This window comes from Triturus cristatus, chromosome 6 (genome assembly GCF_964204655.1).
Source record: "Triturus cristatus chromosome 6, aTriCri1.1, whole genome shotgun sequence".
Classification (NCBI taxonomy): Eukaryota; Metazoa; Chordata; class Amphibia; order Caudata; family Salamandridae; genus Triturus; species Triturus cristatus.
The window spans coordinates 545,453,113-545,480,491 of record NC_140589.1 but is presented as its reverse complement, the minus strand read 5'-3'; positions in this window follow the sequence as shown (position 1 = coordinate 545,480,491).

The window sequence follows — 27,379 nt, the reverse complement described above, 5'->3', positions numbered from 1 at the left end:
ACCACAAAAAAGATTCTGTGGTTACTGTACATCAAGGATCTCTTGGCTAGGCTAGGTAGGCTGGATCTCTGGCTAACCCCAGAGATATCATGCCGATCAACATCTAGACAAGACCTAGTGCACCTCTATAGACTGGTTAACCTGCTGGCCATCCAGGGGAGTGCCATTGGGGGTTCGATGACTGCTGAGTTTTTGCTAGTTAAGGCTGAATATAGGAAAGAAGAGTTCCTGGACTTGATTTATCCCTTGCAGGCCAGGAAACTCTATATGCAATTTAGAGTGGGGAATCTACCTCTAAATGCCCTTACTAGCAAATGGGCACTAGAGAATAAGAGGACCTGTCCTGCATGCACCCATAGGGAAGAGTCTGAAATACATGTATTATTTTTTTGCCCGGCATACATCTTCCCACGCAAACGCTGGATAATACCAATATGTCGCAATCTTGGGTTTAGGCTACATTTAGAGGCCTTTAGGATACAAAAACACGATACCCATCCCCCAATAGTTTTTGCTGTCTCTCGATTTTTAAATTCAATGTGGTATTTACGCAGGGGCCTCGTAAAGTGACATGTGAATCTCTGTGTACACTGCGTACATTTTTAATTCTGATCTAGGCCTTTTAACTTTTTTGAGTGTTTTTATCCTATTTTATGACACTTTTTAATTTTGAGCCATTTTCTGTTCTTAAGACCTATATGTTGAATATAATATGTCCCTTTGACATGAGATGAATTAGCTAAATGAGGCTCTTTTTACATCGTAGATATAGCAAGGGCACGTGTAATAAATGATGGATTCTCTGCATAGTCCATCTGATCATCTATGTATACTACAAAGAAATTTTGACAGCATTCATATTTGTATAAATCTTTCTGTAATGATTTTTATAATTAATTAAAGATTATGTTTTTGGATAATCAAAATTTACACTATTTGTTATGCAACTGGCAACAGTTTCTGCTTGTTTGTAGTGAAATTGTACACTGTAGTATTTTTCTATTCTGTGCTTTTATGGTCTTTGACCGAAATAAAGTTATTTAAGTAAGTAAGTAAGTAAGCATACTTTCCAGTCAGCCAACATACAGGAAAGGTTGGGTGTGACAGGGTTACCTCTGCATTCATCTGCATACTGATAGTCTTCCTGAGCTGGGACAGGGGGAGGCAGGCACACTTACATTTGTATAGTCTGTTTCCTGCCCTCACACAAAGAGCTGATTTACGCCCTGAAGATGTCTGGAGCCAGGACTGACTTTACCTGGGGTGTTGTGCAATTCTAAGGTTTCTTTTGAATTCACCTCTTAAACAAAGACATTTTGGAGCATAAGTACAGGGGCTCTGAACCCATAATTTCAAACACTGCATGGGACTTGTAACAAAACACTGCTGGCTCTACATGCTGCAGACAGTGAGCAGGAACTTCTGTTCTACAGGGAGAGATTGCCACTTTACTAGCTGCTTTGCTGTGTTGGCCTGCTGCTTGCTGTGTGCTGAGCTGCAGGAGGGACTGTCTCTCTGCGACCTATCACTGTGTTTTTGACTGCTGCCTTGCTGTTTGTGCCCCAAGTGTTCTCCAAGGGCTTGATGGCTACCCCCAGTTCTCACAATCTCAGGGCCATCAAAGATTGCCTTGCAGCACCTTTTCCGTGAGACTCTGATACTGGTGAGTTCAACAACAGTGTGCTGGTTGAGGAGCTGTGCTGCTGCTTCCTGCTTTGGACATCAGCAGAAACCTCCAGACCGCCATAGAACTCATAATTCTTGCTTACCTGCAACTCCTCAACCAGTGCATGGTGAGGTCTGGCTGTTAGACCACCTGGCAGAAGGTGCATTTCCAGCGCTCTTCTGATGCGTCCATTTATTTTTGTTGTGAGGAGAAGCGGTCTAATGGTGGAAAGCGCTGTGCTGGTAGAGCCAGCAGCACAGATGATTCTGTGTGCTTTTGTCACTGGCTGGCTGACTGCTGAAGTGGTGGTGTTACAGCAGGAGAGAGAGCGAGACAACGTGCTGCGCTTCTCACCGGACCCATTGCAGTGGCAACCAGGAAGCCACCAGTGATGTAATAGCCCCTTTCTCCAACCCGAGCAGCTCCGTTTGGGGAGCACAGCCTTTCTGTGCATTCGCAGGAGTTGCCATCTGTAGTCAAGGTTGACAGCGGTTTGTGAGGCCCCAGAAGGCTACAAACACACTGCCTCATTAGAGTGGCTTTCTTGATTTTCAGATGCCATGTTGGTTTTAGCAGCAGCCTGGAAATATCCTGCACCTTTACACAGCAGTCCAGGAGGCCATGATGGGCTTTGGACACGCTGCAATGTTGGGTTGATTATTTCTGCAAAACTGCCTTGTTCAGCTGCTGTTTCGTGTGTTAATGGGCAGCTTTCTTGCCTGTGTTACATGCGGGGGACAAAGCAAGGCCTCCCCGCAGATTTCTACTGTGTGTGCACCCCTTTTTGGGACATACTTTGGGGGCATTAGATCCTGTTAGCAGGACAAGGTGAATCCTCGAGGGAGATCCTGATTTTGCTTTCCCCAGACACTGGGATTACTATATTCCCTGTAATAGGCCTGCAGGTACTACTATGCCTAAGTTTGGAACCTGATTACCACATAAAGCCTAATAGGAGAGCAGGAGCGTTTATGGTGATGGTTGGTGACTTATGTGTTATGCCTCAATCTAACTGCTGCATTTCATGACCTGACGTGTAATGTGTGTCGTTTTTTGTCGTGAATGGTCAGAATAAAGAGTACTATTTCAGTAATTATTTAGCAAGCACAGTATTTACGTTCTATGACATTTCTGGTCTTATGAAATATATATTAAGAAATCCTATTTTATATAATCCCATGTGGAGTCTCTTTTGTGGTGTATTAACTGTGTCACTTGTGTGTGTTGCACAAATGCTTTACACATTCCCTCTGATTATAAGCCTGCCTGTTTTGTGCCAAGCTATCAAAGGGTGAGCACAGGTTATCTTTGGTGTGTGATTTACTTGCCCTGACTAGAGTGGTGGATTCTGCCTGGATTAGGTGCATACCCTAGCCAACCAGAAACCCCATTATTGACACAAGTCTGCAATCTGCATCCGTGAAAGTGTTTTTATGACTGGTCTTATATGTGGAAAAACAGGAACAAGTAAATGTACAGCTGAACGTTCTTGTAATGCAGATAATGCATTGTATTTGCACCCACCCCAACGTTCCCTTTGCTCAATACCAAAAGCACTGCCATGTCCAATATCCTTGATTAGCAGGATGGGCTATTCACATACCAATAGCATCAGGGAAAGATTAGTATGCACATTTGTGTGCACTAAATTTATACAAATAAAGCATTTTAACACACCCACTCACCATCATTTTACTGGCCTGCCTTGCTGCCCTACACAGATTTGGGCAGTGTAGCTGTAGACAGGGCCTGCACCAACCCAAAGCTAAGCAGGGCTGCTGATTGCTGCTTCTGGAATCAGTGACCTCTTTGTGGAACCAAGCAGTCAGTGAGCGCAGTATCAGAATAAAAAAAAAGTTTGGTATAACACTACAGTGAACACCGAATGTGGTGTAACACTACAGTCATCTCTGCATGTACCATGGTGCAATGGAGCAAACTTTTCTGGAATGTAATGCAGTGTCTGGCCACACCATTTTCCCCGCCAAAACTGATTTTTAGAATCTCCTCTACCATTTATCTCAAGTTCCTAATGTTCCCTTTTGTAAAAATTGCGTTCCAGGCATTGATTATCCTTCATCCGGCCCGAGCCGGAGAGTACAGCTAGAACCGGATATTTCCCACCAGCGGATGTAAAGATGCAACTCATAAATTGGCACTGTCAATTTTAAAAATCATAAAGCTAGACTTTTGTCTCAAATTGCCTTTGTGAATCAGGGCCAGTGATGGTTAGAATGCTCAAATTAATCTCAGCTACTAGTCATTACTTAGGACGGCATCCTAATCCATCATTATTTTGTACACCATGCCAGCTCTGTTTGGACCCAGCTACATGCAAATCAATCTTGACCCTGCTCCAATAATAGTACAGCCCGAACTGCTAAGCTAGGTCCTTTTCGAAACCAAACAAAAGCAATCCAGGACTGATTTAGGCCCAGATCTCTGACTAGAGGTCACTGTTTGACACTGTTGAGCATTTCATCTACCAGTTGTTCTTTTTGCATTTGCCACCCCAAGTGGGACGAGTATGCCCAGATGGGGGTCCCATGCTCACCATGCCACTGGATTCAGGGTATCCTGGCTGATAAGGGGAGATACCCCAAAACCAGTTCTAGGATGCTTGTTTCCAGTCCAGGGAGGACCTGACCTGGCAGTTCTGGCTGGACTGTCCCATGGGGAACAGGGTCAAGACTAAATTGCATAGACCTGAGTCCAAACTGGAATGGCACGGTCCGTCCATCAATTGCACTTTTTGCACTTTTAGAAAATTTGAATTTTTCTGCCACAACCATTTAGTGCCTGCAACCTGTTGCTGCATTCCATGGCTTGTTGGGCTTTGTGTATTTCTGTTAGACAGCTGCACATAATAGAGAGCGTAGGTGTTCCTGGCTGTGCCATCACTGGTAGGATGGGATGGCAAAGCCAGGCACAGACTTAACTTTATTAGGCTGTGTCCTGCCTTCACACAGTCTGGAGCCAGGGCAGAAGAGGCTGGAAACCTGTGCACTTCAAACAGAAAACCTCTAGAAGCTTCTCCAGCTTTAAATGAGGTCCAGTTATAAATACTGGACCTCAGACACCAACTCTTCACTACACTTCTGGACCTTTGGATACTCTGCAAGGAAGAAGGTCTGCAGTTTTGTTGAAAGGACTGGCACTCTGCTAGACTGCTGCTCTGAAGGAACTGCTGCCCTGCTTTGCTGACCTGATGCCCTCTTGCATAGGTGAGAGGAACTGGACCTGCATCTGTTGATAGAAGGATCCCAATGTAACTCTAAGTGCTAATTGGCTTGCCTCCTGATTTGAGCATCAGGGACAGAATGCTCCACCAGCCTTGAACTCAGAACCTGGACTCTGCCATCTATGAGTTCTACCCTGTCAAGTGGTGCCACCTCAGTCAGAGACCCTTGGAGGTGGGCCTGAAGGGGCTATGCCAGTCTATCTGTAAACACAGCAGAGAAGATTCCTCTCCTCTGCAGCGTAAACCCGAGCAGTACCTATGCATCGCCTCTGTTGTGAGGGATCTCCTGATGCACATGACTCCGCATCGACCTCACAGCCCACTCACTGTCTGCGCAAAGGTCTCCTTAAAGCTCTCTTAATGCAGTCCCTCACATCACAAATCTGTAGTTAACAGAAACCAATATGATGGCACCGGTTCTCACATGGCAGTCTTACAGCTCCTTGTAACTGACACATGACCTGGACTGTGGGATTCATCACTGACACCCGACTTCGCATCGCAATTCCTCACGGATGGGATCCTCTACAACAATGCAGGACCTCACTTCACAGCTCTTCATAGCTGACACATCTCCTTGGCTGCGTAAAGCATCATCAGTACGGGACCTTGCAACACTCCATAACCTGGACTTTAGGTACTCTGTTCAGCAGGCCTAACTGGGTCCCTGTAGCCAGCCCATGCTCCATTGCAGTTGGCCTGAACTTGTGACTTTGTCCTGGTCCAGCGTAACCACATGTCCACAGCTGCAGCTTTGTGCTTTTTTAGCTCTATTTTCACTGAACTCTTTAAACCTGCATATCTCTAGGTCCAGTGATTGAATTTTTGTTGTTTTGCTCATTTTATTTATTAAAGAATCATATATTTTTCTAAATCTGGTGTGTGATCCCTTTGTGGTGTTTTCACTGTGTTAATGTTTGAATTGTTTACATACTGCCTCTAAGGGGGTTGTGTGGTTTTTTGCTTGAGTAAGGTTTTATCCTCTCAACCAGCATTTATGCATAATGAAACATGGGGATGTACATTAGGAAAACATATGTGTGCCCTTCTAGGGTTTTAAATATATCTAGAGCTGAGGTGAGACCCCCTCACAGGTTGAATAAGGTCCAATAGCTATACTTCACTGTGGTAATAGTTTATACCTTCTTGCTTAGTTTTCTTGCTGAATCAATCATATTTAACTCATCTGAATACGTCAGGATGAGGTTTTGTCCAAGAGACAATGAGGGCATTTAAAATTTGGTGGAGCTGGAGCACTGGGACAAATCATTTGTGTTCCAGCTCCCTTAGACTGGCAGCTCCCCCACTCTGTTTAGAATTGGGAGACTCACTGGGCTTAGACCAGCAGAGCCTCTACAGTCTCTGGCATTAAAAACCCTTAACCTGGTAGACTGTGTGCCACTAGGCTGCCAGGTTTATGTGATGTTGACATCACTTAATTAGGGATGGAGCAACCATCATTCAGTATTCAGGAACACCATGAAAGGGATGGTTGTCTCAGGTAGGGTGAATGCACAATAGCCCCCACAAGCAATTACAAAACTACTTTCACTGCAGGACCCTATTTTCAGTTTTTTAATGAAGATAAACTCCCACTTTGAGAGATGAAAAACACCATATGTGTTGAAGAGAAGATCAAATCTTTCTTTGATAGGAATCATTATGTCCCCTTTGTCATGTACCCTGTTTGTGTGGGCCACACGTGGTTAAATATCCTAAGCCCCCAGAGTTGTGTATATTGCCTTGTTTTGTACCAGAAAGGTAGCTTCAGTGCCGCTACCCGGAGAATCACTGAAACGCTGCGCCCAGATTCTGCTGAAATTGTTTTTAAATTGTATTCTAAAATTGTACTGCTGCCGCATTTTTAAGTGATTACAACTTAAAAGAATAACCTCACCTCGCAAGCATCACTCGGCTTCCTTGCTCCCTCCTAGCACACCCCTCGGCCTTAGCCAATAACGCCGGGTGGGGGAGGAGTTGGAGGCGGGGAAGGGCTTTAACTGTCCCACACATCGCGGGAGCAGGCACTCTAGCTTCGGTGCCGCTACCCGGAGAAGCGCTGAAACGCTGCGCCCAGATTCTGCTGAAACTGTTTTTAAATTGTAGTGTAAAATTGTACTGCTCCCGCATTTTTAAGTGATTAAAACTTAAAAGAATAACCTCACCTCGCAAGCATCGCTCGGCTCCCTCGCTCCCTCCTTGCACACCCCTTGGCCTTAGCCAATCATGCCGGTGGGGGAGGAGTTGGAGGCGGGGAAGGGCTTTAAATGTTCCACACAGCATGGGAGCGCAGCGGACGTGAGCAGTGGGCGCGCCAAAGGCACGCCCGTCTGCGCCCGTCCGTGCCAGGTCGGGACCAGGGTAGTGGCATGTGATGTTCCTTCTAGTAGTGGGGATGTAGAACTGAGTTGTTTCTCTAGTTCTGATACAAATTTAGAGTAAGGGGATTCTAAAAGGAGAAATTTTGACAGAAAGACAAAGAGCACAGTAGGAAAGAGTCTTAAGGACCCTTGTACGGGTCATATGTTTAATCCACGTCTGATCCAGCATCCATTTTCATCTCAATGGGAACATGCATAACGCATGGTTCAATATATGAAACATTGCATTAGAAGGGAGATGCCAAAAAAGATTAGTTCTCTTATGAGAGCTGAAGAATTGGATCCTACGATTTTGGTATATTTAAATAAGTATGATAAAGATCCCATTAAGGGATTAGATATAGGTTTAAAAGGCTGTTAGGATAGACTTTTGGATGCATTCTGCCTACTAACTAAAATATTTGACATGATTGATAAGGCACATGTTGGTGATGCTCTCCTAATGTGGAGGAACTGCAACACTGGGTCAAGCATACTGCATGTTTGTCTTTTAGGTGAGTCTAATGCAGCCCTTTGTTTTGAAAGAATGAAAAATGTACTGTTGAAAATTGATCTAAAAGTGGGTTAATTTTTAGGGACCGAAGGAAGAGCTTCCTGTTATGGGATGGGACAAGCTTTTGTTAGGTATATGTCCTGTTATGTGGGAACATTTAATTTAATACGGAAGGTCCAATGAGATATTAAGAAAGATTTTGGTGATAAGGTTTTGGCATAGCCGGAAGAATGGGTAGTCAGGTCAAGGTATTATACTTGCATCATTTGAACAAGGTTATAGACCCTATTATGGACAACCGGGATCTGTTGAATTTTTCCCAGAATGTGGGAGAAGCAGGGCTCGATTTACCCATGGAGAGGGCAGAGCCAAAGGATCTCAAGGCTGGTGTAAACAAAAATTCTATTTCATTTCCTACAAAATTGGGAGGCAGAGATGTCCATTTTGTAGAGAGATGATATGATATTACAGCAGATTCGTGGGTTTTAGAAACTCTGCAAGGTTTCAGAATAGAGTTTGTTTCTTGACACATGAAGTATCAAGCACCTCAGTTACTGAAATTCAGTACAGAGGAGGACAGTCTAGGGAACAAAAAAGTGAAGGCTTTGTTTTTAAAAGAAGCAATAGTAATGACGGGGGACAATGCTAAGGGTTTTTTGAGTGATATCTTGTTGGTGAAAAAAACAAAACAAAGGGATGAGTCCTGTGAAAAATCACAGGGTTTTGAATGGTGCGTTAGCTCACAGTCATTACAAAATGAAGGGGATCCAGTTATCAAGAGATGTGTTGAGAAGGAACAATTAGCTAACAAGGCTGAATTTGAAGGATTCTTATTTAACCATTCCAAAGCGTCTAGAGCATAGAAACTATCCTCAATTCAGTTGGCAGGGAAAAATTTGGAGGTTTTTGGTTCTCCCGTTTGGACTGATGTCGGCTCTTTGGTGTTTCACAAAGGTGATGGGACCATTTTTGGGCTGGTTGCGATCGAGAGGTGTTTGTTTAATTGTTTACCTGGATTACATCTTCAAAATTTCAGTTTTGCAGGAACAAGCACAGGAGCACACGGAATTGGCTGTCTGAATTCTGGAGGAATTTGGATTTGTTGTGAACAGGGAGAAGCCTTGTTTTGGTTAGGTTTTCAGATCCAGACCGTGGATTGCGTTTTTATTGCGGATGGACAAAGTGAGGAAGATCCGCAGAGTAGTAAAGCATCTGCGAACAACGGGGAGTATGTCATTACATCAGTTAGCAAGACTTCTAGGTTTGTTATCTGCCTCAATTCAGGCTATCTATCCAGCTCCCCTACATTACATGCTGTTGTAGATATTGAAGGCTTATTATCCAAGGATGGGATACTCACAGGAGGTAGAATAAGGGATTGTTTGATGGAGTTAGACTGGCGGTTGGAGAATTTGGAGGCCTGGAATGGGAGAGCTATTTTTTCAGATTTACCAGAGATAGAGTCAGATGCCAGTTTGGAAGGCTGGGGAGTAGGATGTGGCCTGGTATCAACAAGAGGAAAATGGTCTGAGACAGAGAGAAGTTTGAATATAAATTGATTAAAAATCCTGCAGGTACGTTTGCAATATGCAGGCTGCTGAAAAATCAAGTGAATTGTTCTTTTTTGCCAAGGTCAAAGTCATAGCCAATTTTGAGATTTTTTACGTTTTGTCTGGAGAGGAAGATTGTGGTGTAGGCTCAATAGTTTCTGGGGAGAAGAACACGGTAACAGACTCAAAGTTGAGGTTGTTGAAGGATTCAAGTAATTGGATGTTGATCAAGGATGCGTTTTGGAATTTGGAGATGTTATGGGGTCCATTCAACATAGATTTGTTTGCAAACAGTGTAAATTATCAGTTGCCACTTTTCTACAGCTAGGGACTGGATCCAGAGGTGAAAGTGGTGGATGATTTTCTGCAGTCTTGCATAGAAGTGGTCAATTCTGCACCTTCCACCATTTGCAATGATTCCATGGATTTCCCCGGAAGGTGAGGAGAGAGAAAGCAAATTTAGTATTAGTTTATTCATTTTGGCATATCGGGCATATTTCTCAGATTTGATGATCTTGATGATTGATGATCCAGTGATGTAGCCACATTTTCTGGATCTTTTGCATTATATAACAGGTCCGTGGCACAAGTTAGTGGTGAGTGGGATATTGCAGCCCATGATTTTGAGGATTTTAGGGAAATTTGGCAAATGCCAGGATTGCCAAATGTTATTTACCTGAGATGAAGTTCTATATAGCATTATTTTTATAAATTGGTCTCAGAATTATTCATTGAGTGTGTGTCTCGTTTATTGCCACTGTGTGTATAATACATGCTTAGCACTGCCCTCTATAAGCCTAACTGCTCTTTGTACCAACTCTCCCCACACCCCACATATTTAATTCTACTGTAATTTTGTTATCTTAGTAGAATTCAGAGGAACTCAAAGGTTGGTAAAACAGAGTAGTCAGCTGATTCAGGACAATCCTGCAGATACTGGGTACCCCATGACACTGGGAAGGGGACCGATAATTCCAAGATTTGCATGATGTTCTCTATTTGACCTTCAAAACTGGAATAGAATTATATCAGGGCGGAAACGACAGCTGGAAATAGTAATTGGGTTAATGGGTCAAATCAACGTGTCTCCTTGCCAGCTATCTGACCCAGGATATCCCTTTCAGCTGGAGATAGATTTGAGAGACTTTCATAAGTCTAAATAACTGAGATCTGTGGAAGGGAGGAAGGGAAAATTCCACCTGGAGGGTTTGATGCCTGTAACCTTTTGGCAGTGTTATTTTGTACTTCGAAAAACGTGTGCTCTGTTTTGTGTTTTTTGTTTTATTGTGTCGATTGCTTGGCAGCAATATTCCCTGGACCAATACATCAGCAATAATGTAAGTGACATCATGTCCAGATCGATGATACAAAAAAAACATTATGTCAATTGTCAAAAGTCAATTTAATACATATCAATAAAATGTATCTCATACATGGGTATAAATAACCCACGTCCCAGGATGTATGAGGTTCCTGAGATTAAAAATATGCCTTAAAAAAGTATATATTTTAAAGTCCATTTCAATGTCTATGAGGGGTTGGTTGTTTTTTTGCACTCAGTAGTAGTTCTCTATATTTGGCATATTTAAGTATTGATTTTAATGCCTTGTACACGTGCGCCATGTGCAGATATTGTACTGTCATTTTTTACATTTGCATCTTTTCTCCGTTTGCTTTTTTTCCCAAAGCTCTTTGTGACTAACGATTACATGCTGTCTGAACAATCGACTTGGTGTGTTTATCATATCCTTCGTGGTTGCGTATTAAATGGTCCTCTCTGTTACCTTGGTAACAAAGCATATTTAAATGTTTAACTAGTTAGCTGGTTTAGTACACACTAAAGTGGCTTTTTCCATTGAATGGTCTGCACTCGGATGAACTAAGAACTATTCCTGATTCCAATAGAGATTATTTGCGTGGCTCTGAAATGATTGTCACTCTTACCGACCGTTTATTCTGTGGGTTGTTAGATGTAGATTCTGGATAAAATATGATGGTCTGAAGTGTAGTTTCGTGATGAGTATGACAATCTTCAAAATAATTTATCTCCTGATAACGTCTCAGTTTATTAATACCAAGAAACAAGTTAAATTCTCTGACGCTTTTCATACTCCTGTTATAATTTACAGGGGGATATGTACAGTGAAGTCACTCTGCCACTTCGGAAATGCAAGGCTGCACCATATTTACAAGAATGTGGTCCAGCCTTGCATTTCCCCCTGCGAGGACGCTAAGTTTAACAACTTGTCTGTGTGCAGGGGAGGATTGGTTATATGTAGGAAGGTGTCCCTTCCTGCACATAAACAATCCTAAAATGCCATTTTAATACTTTCATGTGTGCTGGTTCATGCAGCACACATGAAAGTTACAATATGGTATTTTTCAAAAAGGTTTGTTTATGTACAGGAAGGGACACCTTCCTGTATATAAACAAACCATTGGATTTTGCTTTTTCCATGTGTGCTGCAGCACACTTGGTAAAAGCAAAAAAGGAGAAATAATACATTTCGCCAACTTAAAACCAGGGTTTTCTTAGGCAGCACACTTGGTAAAAGCAAAAAAGGAAAAATAATACATTTCGCCAACTTAAAAACAGGGTTTTCTGGGTCTTCATTTTGGCGCTGCCTCCTATGTACACCACCCTTGTACATAGGGGCCAGCGTCAAATACAATGTGTGTTGCGGGGGAACGCCCACCACAACACCAACTGCACGCCCCTTTCGCGCTAAACATAGATTGAAAGGGTGCCTTATGTACAAGTCAGCGTTAAGCAAGTGGCCTAACGCTGCCTTGTACATAAGGAAAGGCCCCTATCACCACGGGAACCTCATAAAAAGTGATGTTCCCGTGGCAATAGGGGCTTATACATATGCCCCCCAGTGTCCTGCAAGTGTGCAATATGCCTGCTGTTAAGCACAGAATTCAGAATCCTTAGTCTGCCTTTATGGTTCCCTTCGTGGGAGTCAAGGGATACCAATGCTGTAACCCTGCACCCCGAAATCCAAATACTGCCAGTTGCGGGTAGGTTTAGGATTATCACACCATTATGAGACTGTTCCTAATTAATCTAGTTCTGAAATCAGTGCCTCTGCATCAATTTTGGGACATTTTTCCAAGGGTATATTCCACCAGGTTTCAATAAGTTTAATATGTTCTTAAAAAATCCAGACAGTGTGATAATGATTCGCTTTTAGGCGAATATGGCTCATTTGTTTTGTTGTATGGTCAGTGACTAGTTATCATATATTTTGCAGTTGATGTTCTGTATCACAATGACATTCAGCCGCTGGCTTAACAGCACACATATACTCATGGCGCTAATAAGGAAATATATTTCCTTGCTATTCATTTAAATGTTGCTGTTAATTATCTTTGTAGGGGTAGTTTTTCTAGGTTAAATTAATGTTAAATTTGGGATTTTATTGATTATATTTTTGATTGAAGAAAGGGCTGTTATAAGTACTATGAACGTATGAGTTCAATGGGGACATTATTATGCAGTGAATTTTGAGCTGTCTCACCTGCCACACTTCGTTGTTTCATGGAAAATGTTTACAGTTGATGTATGTGTATTTTAAATTGTCTCTTTTATCGTCATATTTTTATATTTCGAATAAAGATTATTACAGATATCAATTATCTTGGTAACCATTCATGTGGTAATGTATTTCCTGATATTTTACACCACCAAAACTACTGATGTTTTTTTACTTTATTTTGAGCTCTTTACAGGAGTAAATCTATGCAAATTTCAAAACAGTTCCACTTTCACCCAGTTATGCATCAGAACCGGTTCACTAAGTACCAATTTCAGAACAGCAGGGTAGGCCCTGGTGCTTTTACAACCTGCATGAAGGCAGCACTTTGCTCAGTGGCTTAACCATCACAATGTGGCATCATTCAAAGGCATCAAGCATGCCATGGCAAGTCTTGTCAAAGGATGTAAGAAGTTCACGCACATCAACACAACACTGAAGGATTAACTTTGGTTTTGCTTTTAGACTAGCATCACCTTTAAAACCAGATGCACCACATTCAAAGTGATCAGAGATGTTGTAAAGTGGATTATTGGTAGGGGTAAGTATACACCTACCACTAGTAATAAGGCTACTAGCAGGGTAAAGGGTCCAGTAAAGGTCTCAGTAAATTAGCCACCTGCTCAACCCTTGGTAGCTGAATTTATGAGATAGGGTGTAAACCATTTAAAAACACCAATACACATCATAAGTAAGACAAAACGCAAAATAAAAACCCAACATCAAAAAATAAAAATTGGAAATATTTTTATGAACAAATAAAAACCAAAATGACAAAAATTAAATGTAGTGAACTGGAGATATAAAGTTTGAAGGAATAACCACTGTATAGTGCTTAAACACATATAGCGCCACTCTGGGACATCTGGCCGTGCTTGACCAGGACAAAGTCAAAGTTGGAGGCTGACCGCGATGGAGCCCTAGTTGGATACACTTAGTAGGAAGCCCCTGTCAAAACTTTTAGCTTCACACTTCAAAACTTTTCTGGAGCTTTTTCTTCTGACGTCGCTCGACTCTCCACAGCAAGCCAGATTTGATGAGGGTTCGCCAGCTTGAATTTCTGTGAAGCCTCAGTCTAATCCTGGAAGGTTGGAGCTCCAGAGCATCCAGTGGGATGAACCTGAAATCCTGGCCAGATCGTGGTTGAAGGTAGTCAGCTCGGCTATCGAGGTCGGGTCGGTCACCTCATAGAGCTCTTTCACTGAAGTTCTTCAAACTTCAGGAGGTGCTTCCTGAAGGTCTCCTTGTAGGTTCAAAGTGCACAAATACCCAATCCAAAGGTGTGGAATCTCCATGCTGGTCTTGGGGATATCTGGACCACAATTTCCACCATCTGCCTGGGCAAATCCTTAAAAGTCCACAGAACGCACTCCAGGATGGGAATTCTTGGTAGTGATGATGCAGGTGGGCTCCATTAACCTGTAGCTTGCATGGAGTCCACTCCTCAATCCTTCTTGAAGCAAGGCACAGCCCCCAGGGCTATAGTAGCAGATTGTGCAGCAGGTGCATTCATCAGTGTGCAGGTCTTTGAGTGCAAATCCAGATTCCAGCAGGAAAGTCCTTCTGTTCCTTGTGGTTTCAGACAGCAGATCTCAGAGACTATGCAGCTCTCACATACTTATTCAGTGTTCTGGGGCAACAAGAAGGGGGCACCAGTTATAGGGTCTGTCATTGGCACAGGGAAAGGAAACTGTGAAGACACATGCTTACAAAGGGAATAGTAATCCTTCTTTCAACAGTAAAAGACTTCGCTGCCATTGTAAGTATTCAGTAGTAATAATTAGCAAACACAAACAAAAAACATGGAGTGCATTTCTTTACCAAACAGGAACTATATTAGACCAGTTGTGTTTAGTAACTAAGGTTTTTCTTCTCTAAATCTTACTAAGTTTAAAGCAGCCCTCTAGGCAGGTGTTGTTTAGTGCATTTGGATGAAATTTACGTACTCTAACACCCCAGGTACTTACCTGAGAGCAGGGGCTGGACAGTGACGGAGGGCATGAATTACAATTCTAACTCCACTGGGGGCAAAACTCAGGGAAGATGCTGGACCATGACAAGGGGCATAGAGTACTATTCTCAGTCTGCTCAGGGCAAAACCCAGGGCTGGTGCTGGACTGTTCTGTGGGCATAAGTTAGTATTCTAACTCCACTTTGGGCAAAACTCAGGGCAGGTGCTGGACAGTAATGGGTGCATAAATTATTATTCGAACTCCACTGGGGGCAAAACTTATGGAATGTGCTGGACGGTGGCTGGGGGTATAAATTACTTTTCTAACTCTGCAGGGGGCAAAACTCAGGGCAGGTGCTGGACAGCGACCGGGGCATAAATTACGATTCTAACTCCGCTGGGGGCAAAACTCAGTGCAGGTGCTGGAGAGTTACTGGGCCATAAATTACTATTCTAACCTTGCAGGTGGCAAAACTCAGGGCAGGTGCTAGGCTGGGCTTAAACTCCACCAGGAGCAAAACTGAAGGCAGGTACTGGCCTGTGATGTGGGGCATAAATTAACTATTCTAACTCTGGTGGGGTCAAAACTCAGGGCAGGTGGTGAACCATGACAGGAGGCATACATTGTAAACTCAGGGCATTTGCTTGACAGTAACTGGGGACATAAATTACTATTCTAACTCTGCTGGGGGCAAAACTTAAGGCAGGTACTGGACAGTGATGAGGCCAATATATTATTATTATACCTCCAATAGGGGCAAAACTCAGGGCAGGTGCTGGACAGTGGGCGGGGGCATAAATTACTATTCTAACTCCGCTGGGATCAAAACTCAGGACAGGTGCTGGACAGTGATGGGGGCCATAAATTACTATTCTAACTCTGCTGGGGACAAAAATCAGGACAGGCATTTGACAATGACTGGCAACATAAAATATTATTGTAACTCAGCAGGGGCAATACTCTAGGCATGTGTTGGACAGTGACTGAGCGCATACATTACTATTGTAACTCTGCTGGGGCAAACCTCAGGGCAGGTGCTGGACAGTAATGAGGGCCATAACTACCTTTTGTAACTCCATTGGGGTCAAATCTCAGGGCATGAGCTGGACCATGACAGGGAGCGTAAATTACTATTCCAACTCAGCTGGGGACAAAACTCAAGGTAGGTGCTGAACTCTGACAGGGGGTATAAATTACTATCTGAACTCCAGTGGGACACATCTAAGGGCAGGAACTGGACCATAACGTGTGGAATATATTATTGTTTCAACTCTGCTGGGGGCAAAACTCCAGGCAGGTGTTGGACTGTGACTGGAGCATACATTACTATTCTAACTCCACTGGGGGCAAATTCACTGCAGGTGCAGGATCATGATGGGGGGCATAAATTACTATTGCATTTCTGCCGGGGGCAAAACTCAGGGCAGGAGCTGGGACATAACAGGGGGCATACCTTACTATTCTAACTCTGCTGGGTGTAAAACTGAGGGCAGGTGCCGGATCATGACAGGAGGCATAAATTACAATTTTAACTTTGCTAGGGGGAAAACTCTGTGTGTGCTGAACCTTGATGTGGGGCATACATTAGTATTCGAATGCAGGGCAGGTGCTGGACCATGAAAGGGGGCATACACTATTATTCTAACACCACTGAGGGCATAACTCAAGACAGGCACTGGACAGAAATCGGTGGCATACATTACTATTCTAACTCTGCAGGGGACAACATTCAGTACAGGTTCAGGACACTGACTATGGTTGTATTTTACCATTTCCAGCCCACTAGAGACATCCCTTGTGGTAGCTGGAGATCAACGGCTGGTGTCTTATTACTCATTCTCACTCCACCTGTGGCATACCTGAAAGCAGGAGTTGGAGACTGACAAGCCCCACATTCCTATTAAAAATCTTCTAGGTACTTTCCTCAGAACTGTTGTTGGGTGTATACTATTTTGGGGGGAATATGTAGATAAAAACTGAAATTTATTTTTAAGATGGAATTAATTTTTGGTACACAGAAAGATATTGGATTTGCCAAGTTCTAGTTTCTCCAAAAATCCACGACCCACTTGCCAAAAGAAAAAAAGAAGAGTCTCACCCTTGCTTCTACAAGCCTGAACTTGTAGTTCAATAACCAATGTACCTGTAATATTTTTTCAAAGCAAAACATTTGGAAGGTAAACACAATACTGAACTCATTGTTTTTAAAGACAAAAATATGTGCATTTTCCTCCCCACTGAGCAATTTGTAGATGTCACGAATCTAGATTAAAGCCTTCCATTTTCCATCACATGCAGATTGTAAGCAATTTGTATTGTGTTTCCTGTCTTACAATAGATGGAAAATAAACAAAAACTGAATTATAATTAAAATTTCTCTTATTTTTTCCTTTTTTGTTTTTGCAGACCTGAGCAAAATGACATCTTCCTGACAAGTATGTTACATTTAATCTAGGCAGAGAAACAGGCTCCTGAAGTACAATGACTATCTTTACTGTAATGAGAAGATAACAGGGCTGAGGAATTATTGGATGTGTGTGCATTATTACTCACACTATTGCACAAGCAGAGCAGTTACTCTGGAGCTGACTGTTGTTAGTACAACAGAACATAACCACTCTGCCTCTGCAATGGAGACTAACGTGAGAGAACAAGTGCAAAACATAAAAATGCTTGCATCCTCCTCCAAAGATCCCTGTGGCTCAGCTGTGCTGTAGTTATCACAAAACATTGCCATGCATGTTGCTGGTAGTATGCCCTCCATCAACCAAACTTCGTAGAATGGTCCAAAGAAGAAGACAGGCAAGTAATATGCAATGTGTAGCCCCTCAAACATACTCTGACATTAACATCGCCCTTCAACTAACAGCCTAAAACCTGGTAACACTTGAGAATACTGATATTTGGATGATGGATGGGACCTTTAAGTCCACGCCCAATCAATTTTTCCAAATTTACACTATTCATGCTAACATTAATAATACCACTGTACCATTAGTATATAGTTTACTGCCTGATAAGCAGTCCTCGACCTACTTAGAATCTCTGGGCCTTATTTATGAGGCCTTGCGACAGTTTTGCGCTTCCGTTGAGTCACTTTTTGTGACGCATCAGCGGTGTAAAACATGCCTCCTGTTGTGCCCTATTTACAAAGTGACGCATCTAAGCAGATGCGTCACTTTGTAAACCCCTGCGCTACATTATACATGTGTCAGGTATAATGTATGCAGGGTGGGCGATCCCATGTAAGTAAGCCTCGTAGAAGTGATGCAGTGAAATCTATGAGATTTCACTGTGCCTCTTCTAGGGTGCAAATGTGTCAATATCTTACGCCTGCCTCACAGCAGGCGTAAGACTGACGCAGGCCCTTTCACATGGGGCTTGCCCCATGTGAAAGGACACATTGCTGGAGTTGCGTCACTTTTGTGACACACCCCAGCAATGTGTCACTTTTGCGCCTACAGATACATCAGAAATACTGACGTATCTGTAACTCCTTGCGACATGATGCGTCATACAGTAAATATGACGAATCCATCATGTCGCAAGGAGGGCTCACTGAGAAGCAATGCATCGCTGTTTTCATGCAGCGATGGGTCACTAAATGAGGCCCTTTGTAAAAATTCTAGAAAAGTGAATATTGACTTTGAATTAAAAATGATAAACACAATACCTAAATTGTACCCTGTATGCCAAATACAAGGATGTTTTTCCACTTTTCTCATGCATTTTGGCATAAAATGTAAAAAACATCCTTGTTGGAGGATTATTTTTCAAACAGTTAAGTTCAATTTGTATTATGTAAGCTAACTGTGTTAACATTTGTGCTCCCTGAAAGTGTGGTAAGAGTTTTACACTGCAATTTATGAATTCGAATATTTTATCCAAAATGAAGAAAAACTGCCTCCTTTGCTAAATTACTTCGAGGACACCTGGGTTGGCTCTCTAAGCTGGTCAGGTAGCAGGATTAAGCCAAAATACGCAATTGAATGGTGGAAATGCTATGCAACCTGTTTACAAGGAGGTGCAAAAATTAGCAATGCCATTGAGTGATGGTGCAATTTCTTCATCAAAGCAATTGCCAAACATCATCCTAACCTGTACCATTTCTTGGAAATCTTGGAGCAGGAACAGAGTTTGCAAGAAATGAGAATTGTGCAGTCACTCCCTGTTAGCCTGAATCCACATGTGTAAACAAAAAAGCAAGGAAATGTTGGCGGTGGCTTCAGACTACCTGGAGTGTCTTGCATACATTCTACATTATTAACACTACTACTCTTACCAGTAGATTACTTGCCTGTTTTCATATTTCCTCATAATTTAATTGACATTTGTTAATGTATTTCAAACCAAATTTAAATTTTTGTTTTGTTTTTAATCGTTTATATCTCTTCTATATTGTTTTTATTTGATGTTTGTTTTCTTTGTAAAAAATGTTCCTAAACTCTGTTGTGAGGGTGAACTGCTACAACATGCATGGGATGTAATTTTGTGATTATACGATATTTTACATATTTTTATAACACTCCGGCAAATTAAATACCTCCCCACTTCTGAATTACAGTAAAGAAAGCCACTAATGTACTATAAATCTATGCCGGAACACTTTCTTACCTACCACTACTGCTGTTTGCCTTTCATTTGATGTTGAAAACATACCCAATTGAACTATTTAAAGTTTAGAGGAGTTTGTCAAGCCTGTTTCTTGTGTTAGAAAAAGAGTATTGTTTAACATTTGATAAAATTTAAATATGTGTTAATTTTCTTTAGAGAAAATGTGTACAACATTTTTAGGGTTTTAACTGCTTCGGTGCTCATGACGAGCCGAGCTCGTCATGAGGCACAGTGGAGCTGTGCTCATGATGAGCTGGGCTCGTCATAACGGTCGCGGCCCACCCACGCGTGATTGATTCCCTGCCTGTGCAGGAGAATCAATCAGTAGGGGGGGTCGTGACGAGCTCAGCTCGTCATGAGCACAGCTCCACTGTGCCTCATGATGAGCTGGGTTCGTCAGGAGCACAGCGCCGCCGCCGCCGCCCCCCTGCGCCGCGGGGGAATTACCCTCGCGGCGAAGGGGTTAAAAAAACTTGTTCACTTTATTGATATTGTTCTTTCATGTAAATAAATTACTTCTTACTTGTAGGTCAGCATTTGTTTTTAGTAAATATAAAAAATTGTCTTTCAAACAATATATCTTTTTTCCTGCCTTACCTTGATGATCTTCTGTAAATGTATTTGTTCTTTTAAAAATAGTTGTTTAAAGTTCACCAAGGCTCCTGTGGCTTTAGCAAATAACAATTTTCTCGTTGTGATAGCATTTATCCACAAACCCCTTTTTTCAAAGACAATTCCCAGATATGAAAAATAGATGGCAAATTCAAGTTTTTTGTTGTTGATAAAATATCCCAGCACTTTACACTAGACTTGCCACATTTCATATCAAATGCTTTTGTGATGTTTACGTTTAGATCTAAGCTTGACATGTAGGTTACAAAGCTCGATACAACTTTTTGCAAACATATTTGCATGCTGGATAATAAGACGACATCATCCGCGTATAGTAATGCTCCAATTGGTCGATTGCCAATACAAGGTAGGTCCTGGCATTCCCTTGAAAGTGTTGCGCCTAGACTGTTTATGTACAATGTGAAGAGGAAGGGAGCTAGCACACACCCCTGCCTAACCCCCTTCCTAACAGGGAAGTTGGAGCTACGTTCACATGCTTTTCTATAGGGGATGCAAGCTTGTGCATCTTGGTACAGGTGCCTTAGAAAATTAATAAGTGGGGTTTCCACACCCAAGGACTCTAAAATGCTCCCAAGTTTGTGGTGACTGACACAATCGAAAGCCGAGCTCAAGTCAACAAAACATAGGAAAAGATTTCCACTTTTGGCTTGTATGTATTTTCCCCAGATCAGGCTTAGGTTTAGGCCTTGCTCCACGGTACCTAGTCCTTGACGGAATCCATACTGTAGTTCGGTAATTACTCATATATCCTTGGCCCACATCTGCAGTCTATTTAAAATAATTTGCCTGACCACTTTCACAAAAGAGTCCAGAAGTGAAGTTGATCTATAGCAAGCCGGAAAGTTGCGATCTCCTTTTTTGAAGATAGGAACAAGTATGGATTCTGCCCAGGTTGGGATAAAACCTTGTTTGCAGAAAACCTTTAAAACAGAATTTAGTAGTGGGCCCCCTAGATTTGCATAAATTCACAGGTATGATGTCAGGGCTAGGGTCTTTGCCTCCCACGCTTGAATTATTAGCAAGTATCACTTCGTCCACTGTGAAAATCAAAATCTATTGGGAGGTGGTTCACGGGCTGTACTCTCAAGTCAGGATGTTCGTTTTCGTTAACACTATCATTATGTTTCTTGGAAAAGTGGTCTTTTCTGATGGTAATCTAAATAGCAGGTTTATTTTTAGGAGCCAGGAATGGGGAATTCACAGCCTTCCAAAAAACATTAGTATCTTTTAGTTCGGTCGCTAGTTGGAGGGGCCGCCATGCTTCAGTTCTTATAGCCTACTTGCAGTCTCTAAGTGAAATTCCATACGCTGTTCTTTCCATTTTTATTTCAGCCTGATCTCTAACTGGCTTATGTAAGGCAGTTTTTAGGACTGCATGGGCTTTGGCGCAGTTGGTGTCGAGCCAACCTGTTTTGATAATAGTTTTTTGTTATGTTCTATGAATGTTCTATTAATAAATTCTTTTTTATTGCCAGTGATATTTTTAGAAAGGAGTTAAAAATGTCAGAGTCTGCAGCCGTCTCAGCAAGGCAGACTGCAATGTCAGATTTACAGTAGGTTAAAAGTGACTTAGTTAGCACTAAGGAATCCACTCCTGACCATTAAATTGTGAATCCATTAAGTCTATTTACAGCGATGTCCTGTGCAGGATATTTGGTCTGGTGTTTTATGTTTAGCGGGCATATCTAGGATGACACTAATGGGGAAGTGATCGCTGTAGGCATCGGTGTGAGTTGTGTATTCTACTGGCATATCTATATGAAACTAACACATAGTTGATGGTAGAACACATCACTCGTCCATTAAAAGTGTTACTAAATGGTATAGGGGGTGAACATAATTCATCAGCAAAGCCCATATCCACAGAATACTTGTTATTGTTTAGTTGGTCTCCGAGTACGAGAAATGGATAATGTCAATCCCGTCATCGGGTATCAGACCACAATTACCTTCAGCATGAGGGCATAAACAAGTGTGGAAATCCCCTCCCGAGATTACACAGATGTCCTTTAAGGGTGGGCGTAGTGGGCGTAGTGGGGCTACGTGAAGCAGCGCGTAGTGTGCCCAAATCTACACACACTACGTGCTCCGCGTAGCCCCACTACGCGCCACCCACCTCCCCCCCGCCCTCCTTTTAAAACATATTTCTCGCAAGAAATGCGCAGGCGCGGGCGTCTTTGTCAGAAGAAGTTGGAAACCAGGAAGAGGGAGCCCCGGAGACGCCGCGCTTCAGGTAAGAGTCTTTACTTTTATTTAATTTACAATTAGGGTATATTTTAAAAAGGAGGGCGGGCGGGAGGTGGGTGGTGGGTGGCCGGCAGCTATGCTTTGCCCTGGCGTGTGCGTAGCGCTGCCTGCTTCGCCTACTTCGAAAACTGTGAAGCAGGCAGCTCTACGTACACTACGTGGGCGAAGCGTAGTGTCTCGCCAAGGGTTAATGTCCTTATTAATCTCCTTTTACATTTTATTTAGTTCCTTCTGTAGATGGCTCAGAACTGCCTCTGTTTGTTCTGTGGGGAAATTATTGTAAAAATTCAGGAGGACAGTTCAGTGAGTATTATCAATGTGCAATTTTAAAACCTGATAGTAGGTGCTTGATACCAAGAAATCAATTTTTTTTACATTCACCCTATAAGAAGTATAAATGCTTAGACCTCCCTTTTTCCTCCCATGGGTAGAAGGTCCAGCCGGGATATGAAATATTTTATACCCATTGATATGTTGTTCGCTATCCACCCAGATTTCCTGAAAGCACAGTATGTCATAAGCATCTACGAATTCTAGCCAGGCGGGGTTGGAGAGTTTAGTGCTTCGACCCGCCACGTTCCAGAATACATTTTTACTTGAGCATGTCCTGCTCTCTCCTCGATTACTATCCAGATTGTTGGATTCAACGTTAAGTACACTGGGATGATGAACAGCGCAATTCAGTGAATTTCGGGGGGAAAGGCTTTTGTTTGTCATATTTGTTCCCTTCTCTTTGTTACTAGGCACGGTACAATCACTGTCAGCATTTAAGTTTATCAGGTCCTCTTCTTGTGTATCATTTGTACTGTTTATCTCAGTATTGTAAGATAACGTGTGGCCACTGGGTGTCAATTCAGGGGCAGGAGCATGCTTTACCTTGATCAGGTTTAGATCTGCATAACTGTCCGTGGTAGTGAGTCAATCTACTATGGCCTCTAGTGATGGAAGTATGCCAAATCTAATCTGCGTTGGTATACTAAATGGGTGTAATGGGGCACCATTGGGGACTCCCTGCTGTGAATAGTGCTGCATTTGGTTCATAGCGGGGTTCATAGGAGGATAAAAGTAACCAACAGGCAGTACATTAATTTCCCTATTTGTAACATGGTCTGGAAAGGATTGTGCATGTCAGTTTAAGCGTTCTAAACATGGGAATTATGCAGTCACCAAGAAGGGTTTTATCCCTTCTTCACACCCATCCCACTCTTCTAGCCATCTTAAATTCTCCAAACAGAGCCTCTGTTAGCCAGGTTGTGGCGCCGAGCCAGCAGAGAGCCTTGTTTCTCAGTGCTTCTCTTGTTTTGTCCACCTGCGAGGGTAAATGTGGGACATTTGCTAGAACAGTCGTGTAGGGGGTAGCCTCCAGTGGCAGGTTCAATCTAGTACCTTCCTTCTCTGTGCGCATGATACGGGGAGGCGTCATAGGCAGATTTAATCTAGCCTCAGTACGGGAGGTTACTCCTCTGTGGTTAGAGCTTTGGTCACACTTGTTGCCTACAGATGTATTTACTAGGCCTCTGGCCGTATCAACCTGGGCGAATGGGACAACCTGTGCTGGTCCTACTATAGGGTTCGGGGTATTATTCATAAAATTATTAGGAAGTACACCAGGGTTATTTTTCAGGAGGTCTTCAATAGCTGTTACCCTAATCAGTAATTTCTATAGGTGTTCGACGACAATTTTTTTAAGGGCTTCTCTCTTGAGGCAAATTTTATCGTAATCCTCCTTGTGATTAATGTTGCGAGAGGTCAAAGCTGATGGGCATGTTCCACCCTTAACAGGTTTGGCTTTGTTGTTACTTTTCTTTCCCTTTTTTCCCTGCTGCCTTGGAGTTAATTGGGGATGTGTCAGGGTCACTGGTGTTTTATCTGGGTTTCTTGGGCGCTTCGATGGGGGTAGGATCTCGTGTTCCTGATCGCATGCATAAATATGATCAGGCGCATCCTGCACACACCCGTATGCATGGATAGAAGGATTTTGGGTATTGGTATATTCAGGGTGAGGAGGACATGGGTCTGCTTGCTCAGGGTTTGTAGGCCCTGTAGATTCCTCACCCGCCCTGATACCTTGGTTTAACGTTACTTCCACAGAATATATTTGTTTCTCTAAATTTCATAAGGGAGTTCTTAGACCCCCCCTGCCACCCTTCTGCTTTTCTTTTTCCCATACTACCTTCCGTCCTGGGCCTGAGCCAGCTCTATATGTTTAGAGTCCCACCCCACGTATATGCCAGTGTAAACCCACACTGATAGGTCCAATGACTCAGAGCCTCTGGGAATGAAAGATAAACAGGCAAAAGATTTAGCACACTGAATGATTAGGTAAACCCCCACTACAGGGCACAAGAATAAAGTTAGTTTGTATTAGTCTCTATCTCATAAAGATTCTGGCTATCAAGTGGAAGAGTTGGAGATGTTAGCAAGTAGCTACACAGTTCTTTATCAACAGACCGATCTCCGCTGTTCTGATAAGTGCCACGTATTCCCCAATGAGGGTGCTCTCACATAAGGTTTGAACTACAAATAAGACAGCGACCCAAATTAAACAGTGCTGGTACTAGGGGACTCACCCTCCTGTTGTATGATCCTTCTTAGCAGATAGTATTGATGCAACCCAGCCCAGCCTCGTTCGGTCTAGGACGGGCTAAGACGGGCACGTCTTGGCCTGGTCTTGGCCCGGGCTGAGCCCGGGCCCACCCCGCGCATGTCCCGCGCTGCGGGACTCCTCAGCTAATTAAAGCGTGCTCCTGCGCTCAGTAACTGGTACCAGTGCAAGCCCCTCCCCTCGCCAACAGGAAGCCAAGGGAACAACTACAAAGTGCTCCATGCAAGTGTCCAAAGGCAGGGGTAGGGGAGAAATTGCTCAGCGCTCCGTCCGGTTCTATTTCAGCCTCATTAATAGCGCAACACACGCTGCGGGACTCCTCAGCTGATTAAATGGTGCTCCTGCGTTCGGTAACTGCTGCTAGTGTAAGACCCTCTCCTCGCTAACAGGAAGCTAAGGGAGCAACTGCAAAGTGCTTCATGCAAGTGTCCAAGGGCAGGGGTAGGGGAGAAAGTGATCAGTGCTCCGTCCGGTTCTATTTCAGCCTTTGTAAAAAGGGCAGTGTGTCTACTAGCCACTGGGAGCAGAATGCCTGCTGTAGGCAAATGCGACACTTTGAAATGTGAGAAAATTCAATTTAGGAGTTAACTTTATGTTTGTATGCATTACATTAGACTCATGATTTTATTTTTGTACTTTGTCAAAGTGTCTTTACAGACCACAGGCATATGATGCCCAGTGGCCTGTAGACATGGTTCCATATTTATCACATGAATATACAGTCATTTGTATAAAGGTGAAGAATTTAAAGTGATGAACCATACTTCATGAAACATTAGGACTTAATTTGAAGAAGAGAAAAACATTGAGACAATGTTTCATAGAAACATTTTACTTCACTTTCAATTTCTCCTATTCAAAAGAAAATGACTGTATTTTTCCGTTATAAATATGGCAGCATGTCTACCAGCTACTGGTAGCAAGATGCCTGCTGTTTCTAAATGTGACACTTTAAATAGGCAGAAAATCAAGATGAAAAGTTTGCTTAATCATTAGGTTAACTCTGCATTTTAATTCTCTCATTTAAAAGTATTCAGAAATGTCATTTTGCTCTTATGCTGCAATATTGAGTTGTGAACAACTTGTATCTGAGAGTTAAATACCTCAGAGCTTCAGTTATGAACCTCTTTGACCCACATGGGTCATCAATGTGAGCTGAGCACTGCTTATTTTTAGGCTCTGCTATCTGCAGCCTCATAATTATGTAAAATAGACATAGCCTTTCCTTAACTTTAAAAGGAAAATGCAACACTTATTTATTTTTCAGTTTAGTTAATGATGCTCTCAAGGCTTGGAGCTACTCTGAAGGTTTTTGAAAGCTACTGGCAGCTCACAATCAACCGGTTGGAGACACCTGGATTAAGGCCCAATTGCGAGTTTGGCTGTGTGGGAGCTGACCGCCATGCCGATGGCCCACTCCTGCACCACCAAACCTGTGGTCGGACCACCCACCGGATTATGAGTTTCCTCGTGTCTGGCTGGCCTTTTTTGGTGTTCCTACAGTGGTGGGCACAGCAATAGGATTGGCAAAAACAGTTACTGTACTGCATGGACTCTAAAGTCCGTGCCGTGCAGGAACTGTGGTATATGCACCAAGGGGGGCACATGTTGTGCACTCCTGCATGCACCCCGGGACCAAGAGGAATAGGAACCATCATGAAAACTGTGAGAAACAGAGAGAAAACTTGTGATTTGCTTGGCGGGACTGTGGCGGGGGAATATCTCTGGTTTTGTACGAGTGAAATGTCCAACTAACTATAACTTTCCATAAAACCTATGGTTTTTCAGTGAATATATATATATATATATATAAATAATATATATATTACCTACTGGCGGTCGCCAGTAGGTAGTTATAGTTAGGACCTATTATCCATAGGAAATCCGCAACATTCTATTTGGAATAACATTGGTGCCGGTTTGACGAATCTTCGCGAAATTTTTAAAACTGGTGGGGCGCTCCGTTCTGCTCCTATCCTGAAAATCTCGGCGTGATTCGTCAAGCGGGGGCCGAGAAAAAAGGGGGGTCCCAAAACATGTTTTCCACATGCAATTTTCCATTGGAACCTATAATCGCAGCTACAGCCCGAACTGCTGAACGGAATTACACCAAATTTGGCAAAAAGGTAGCCCTTGGTTCAGAGTTGTGCCTTTCAGTTAAATGGTGTAAATCCATTTAGTAGTTCATGAGAAAATCAGAAGTAAAATCACATATATATCTGGGCGCAGCCTAACCACACATCTCATCGTGAGATCTGATTGGCTGTCAGCACTTCATCTAAGAAGTGTTGGCTCCGTTCCGCTCCTATCCTGAAAATCTCGGCGTGATTCGTCAAGCGGGGGCCGAGAAAAAAGGGGGGTCCCAAAACATGTTTTCCACATGCAATTTTCCATTGGAACCTATAATCGCAGCTACAGCCCGAACTGCTGAACGGAATTACACCAAATTTGGCAAAAAGGT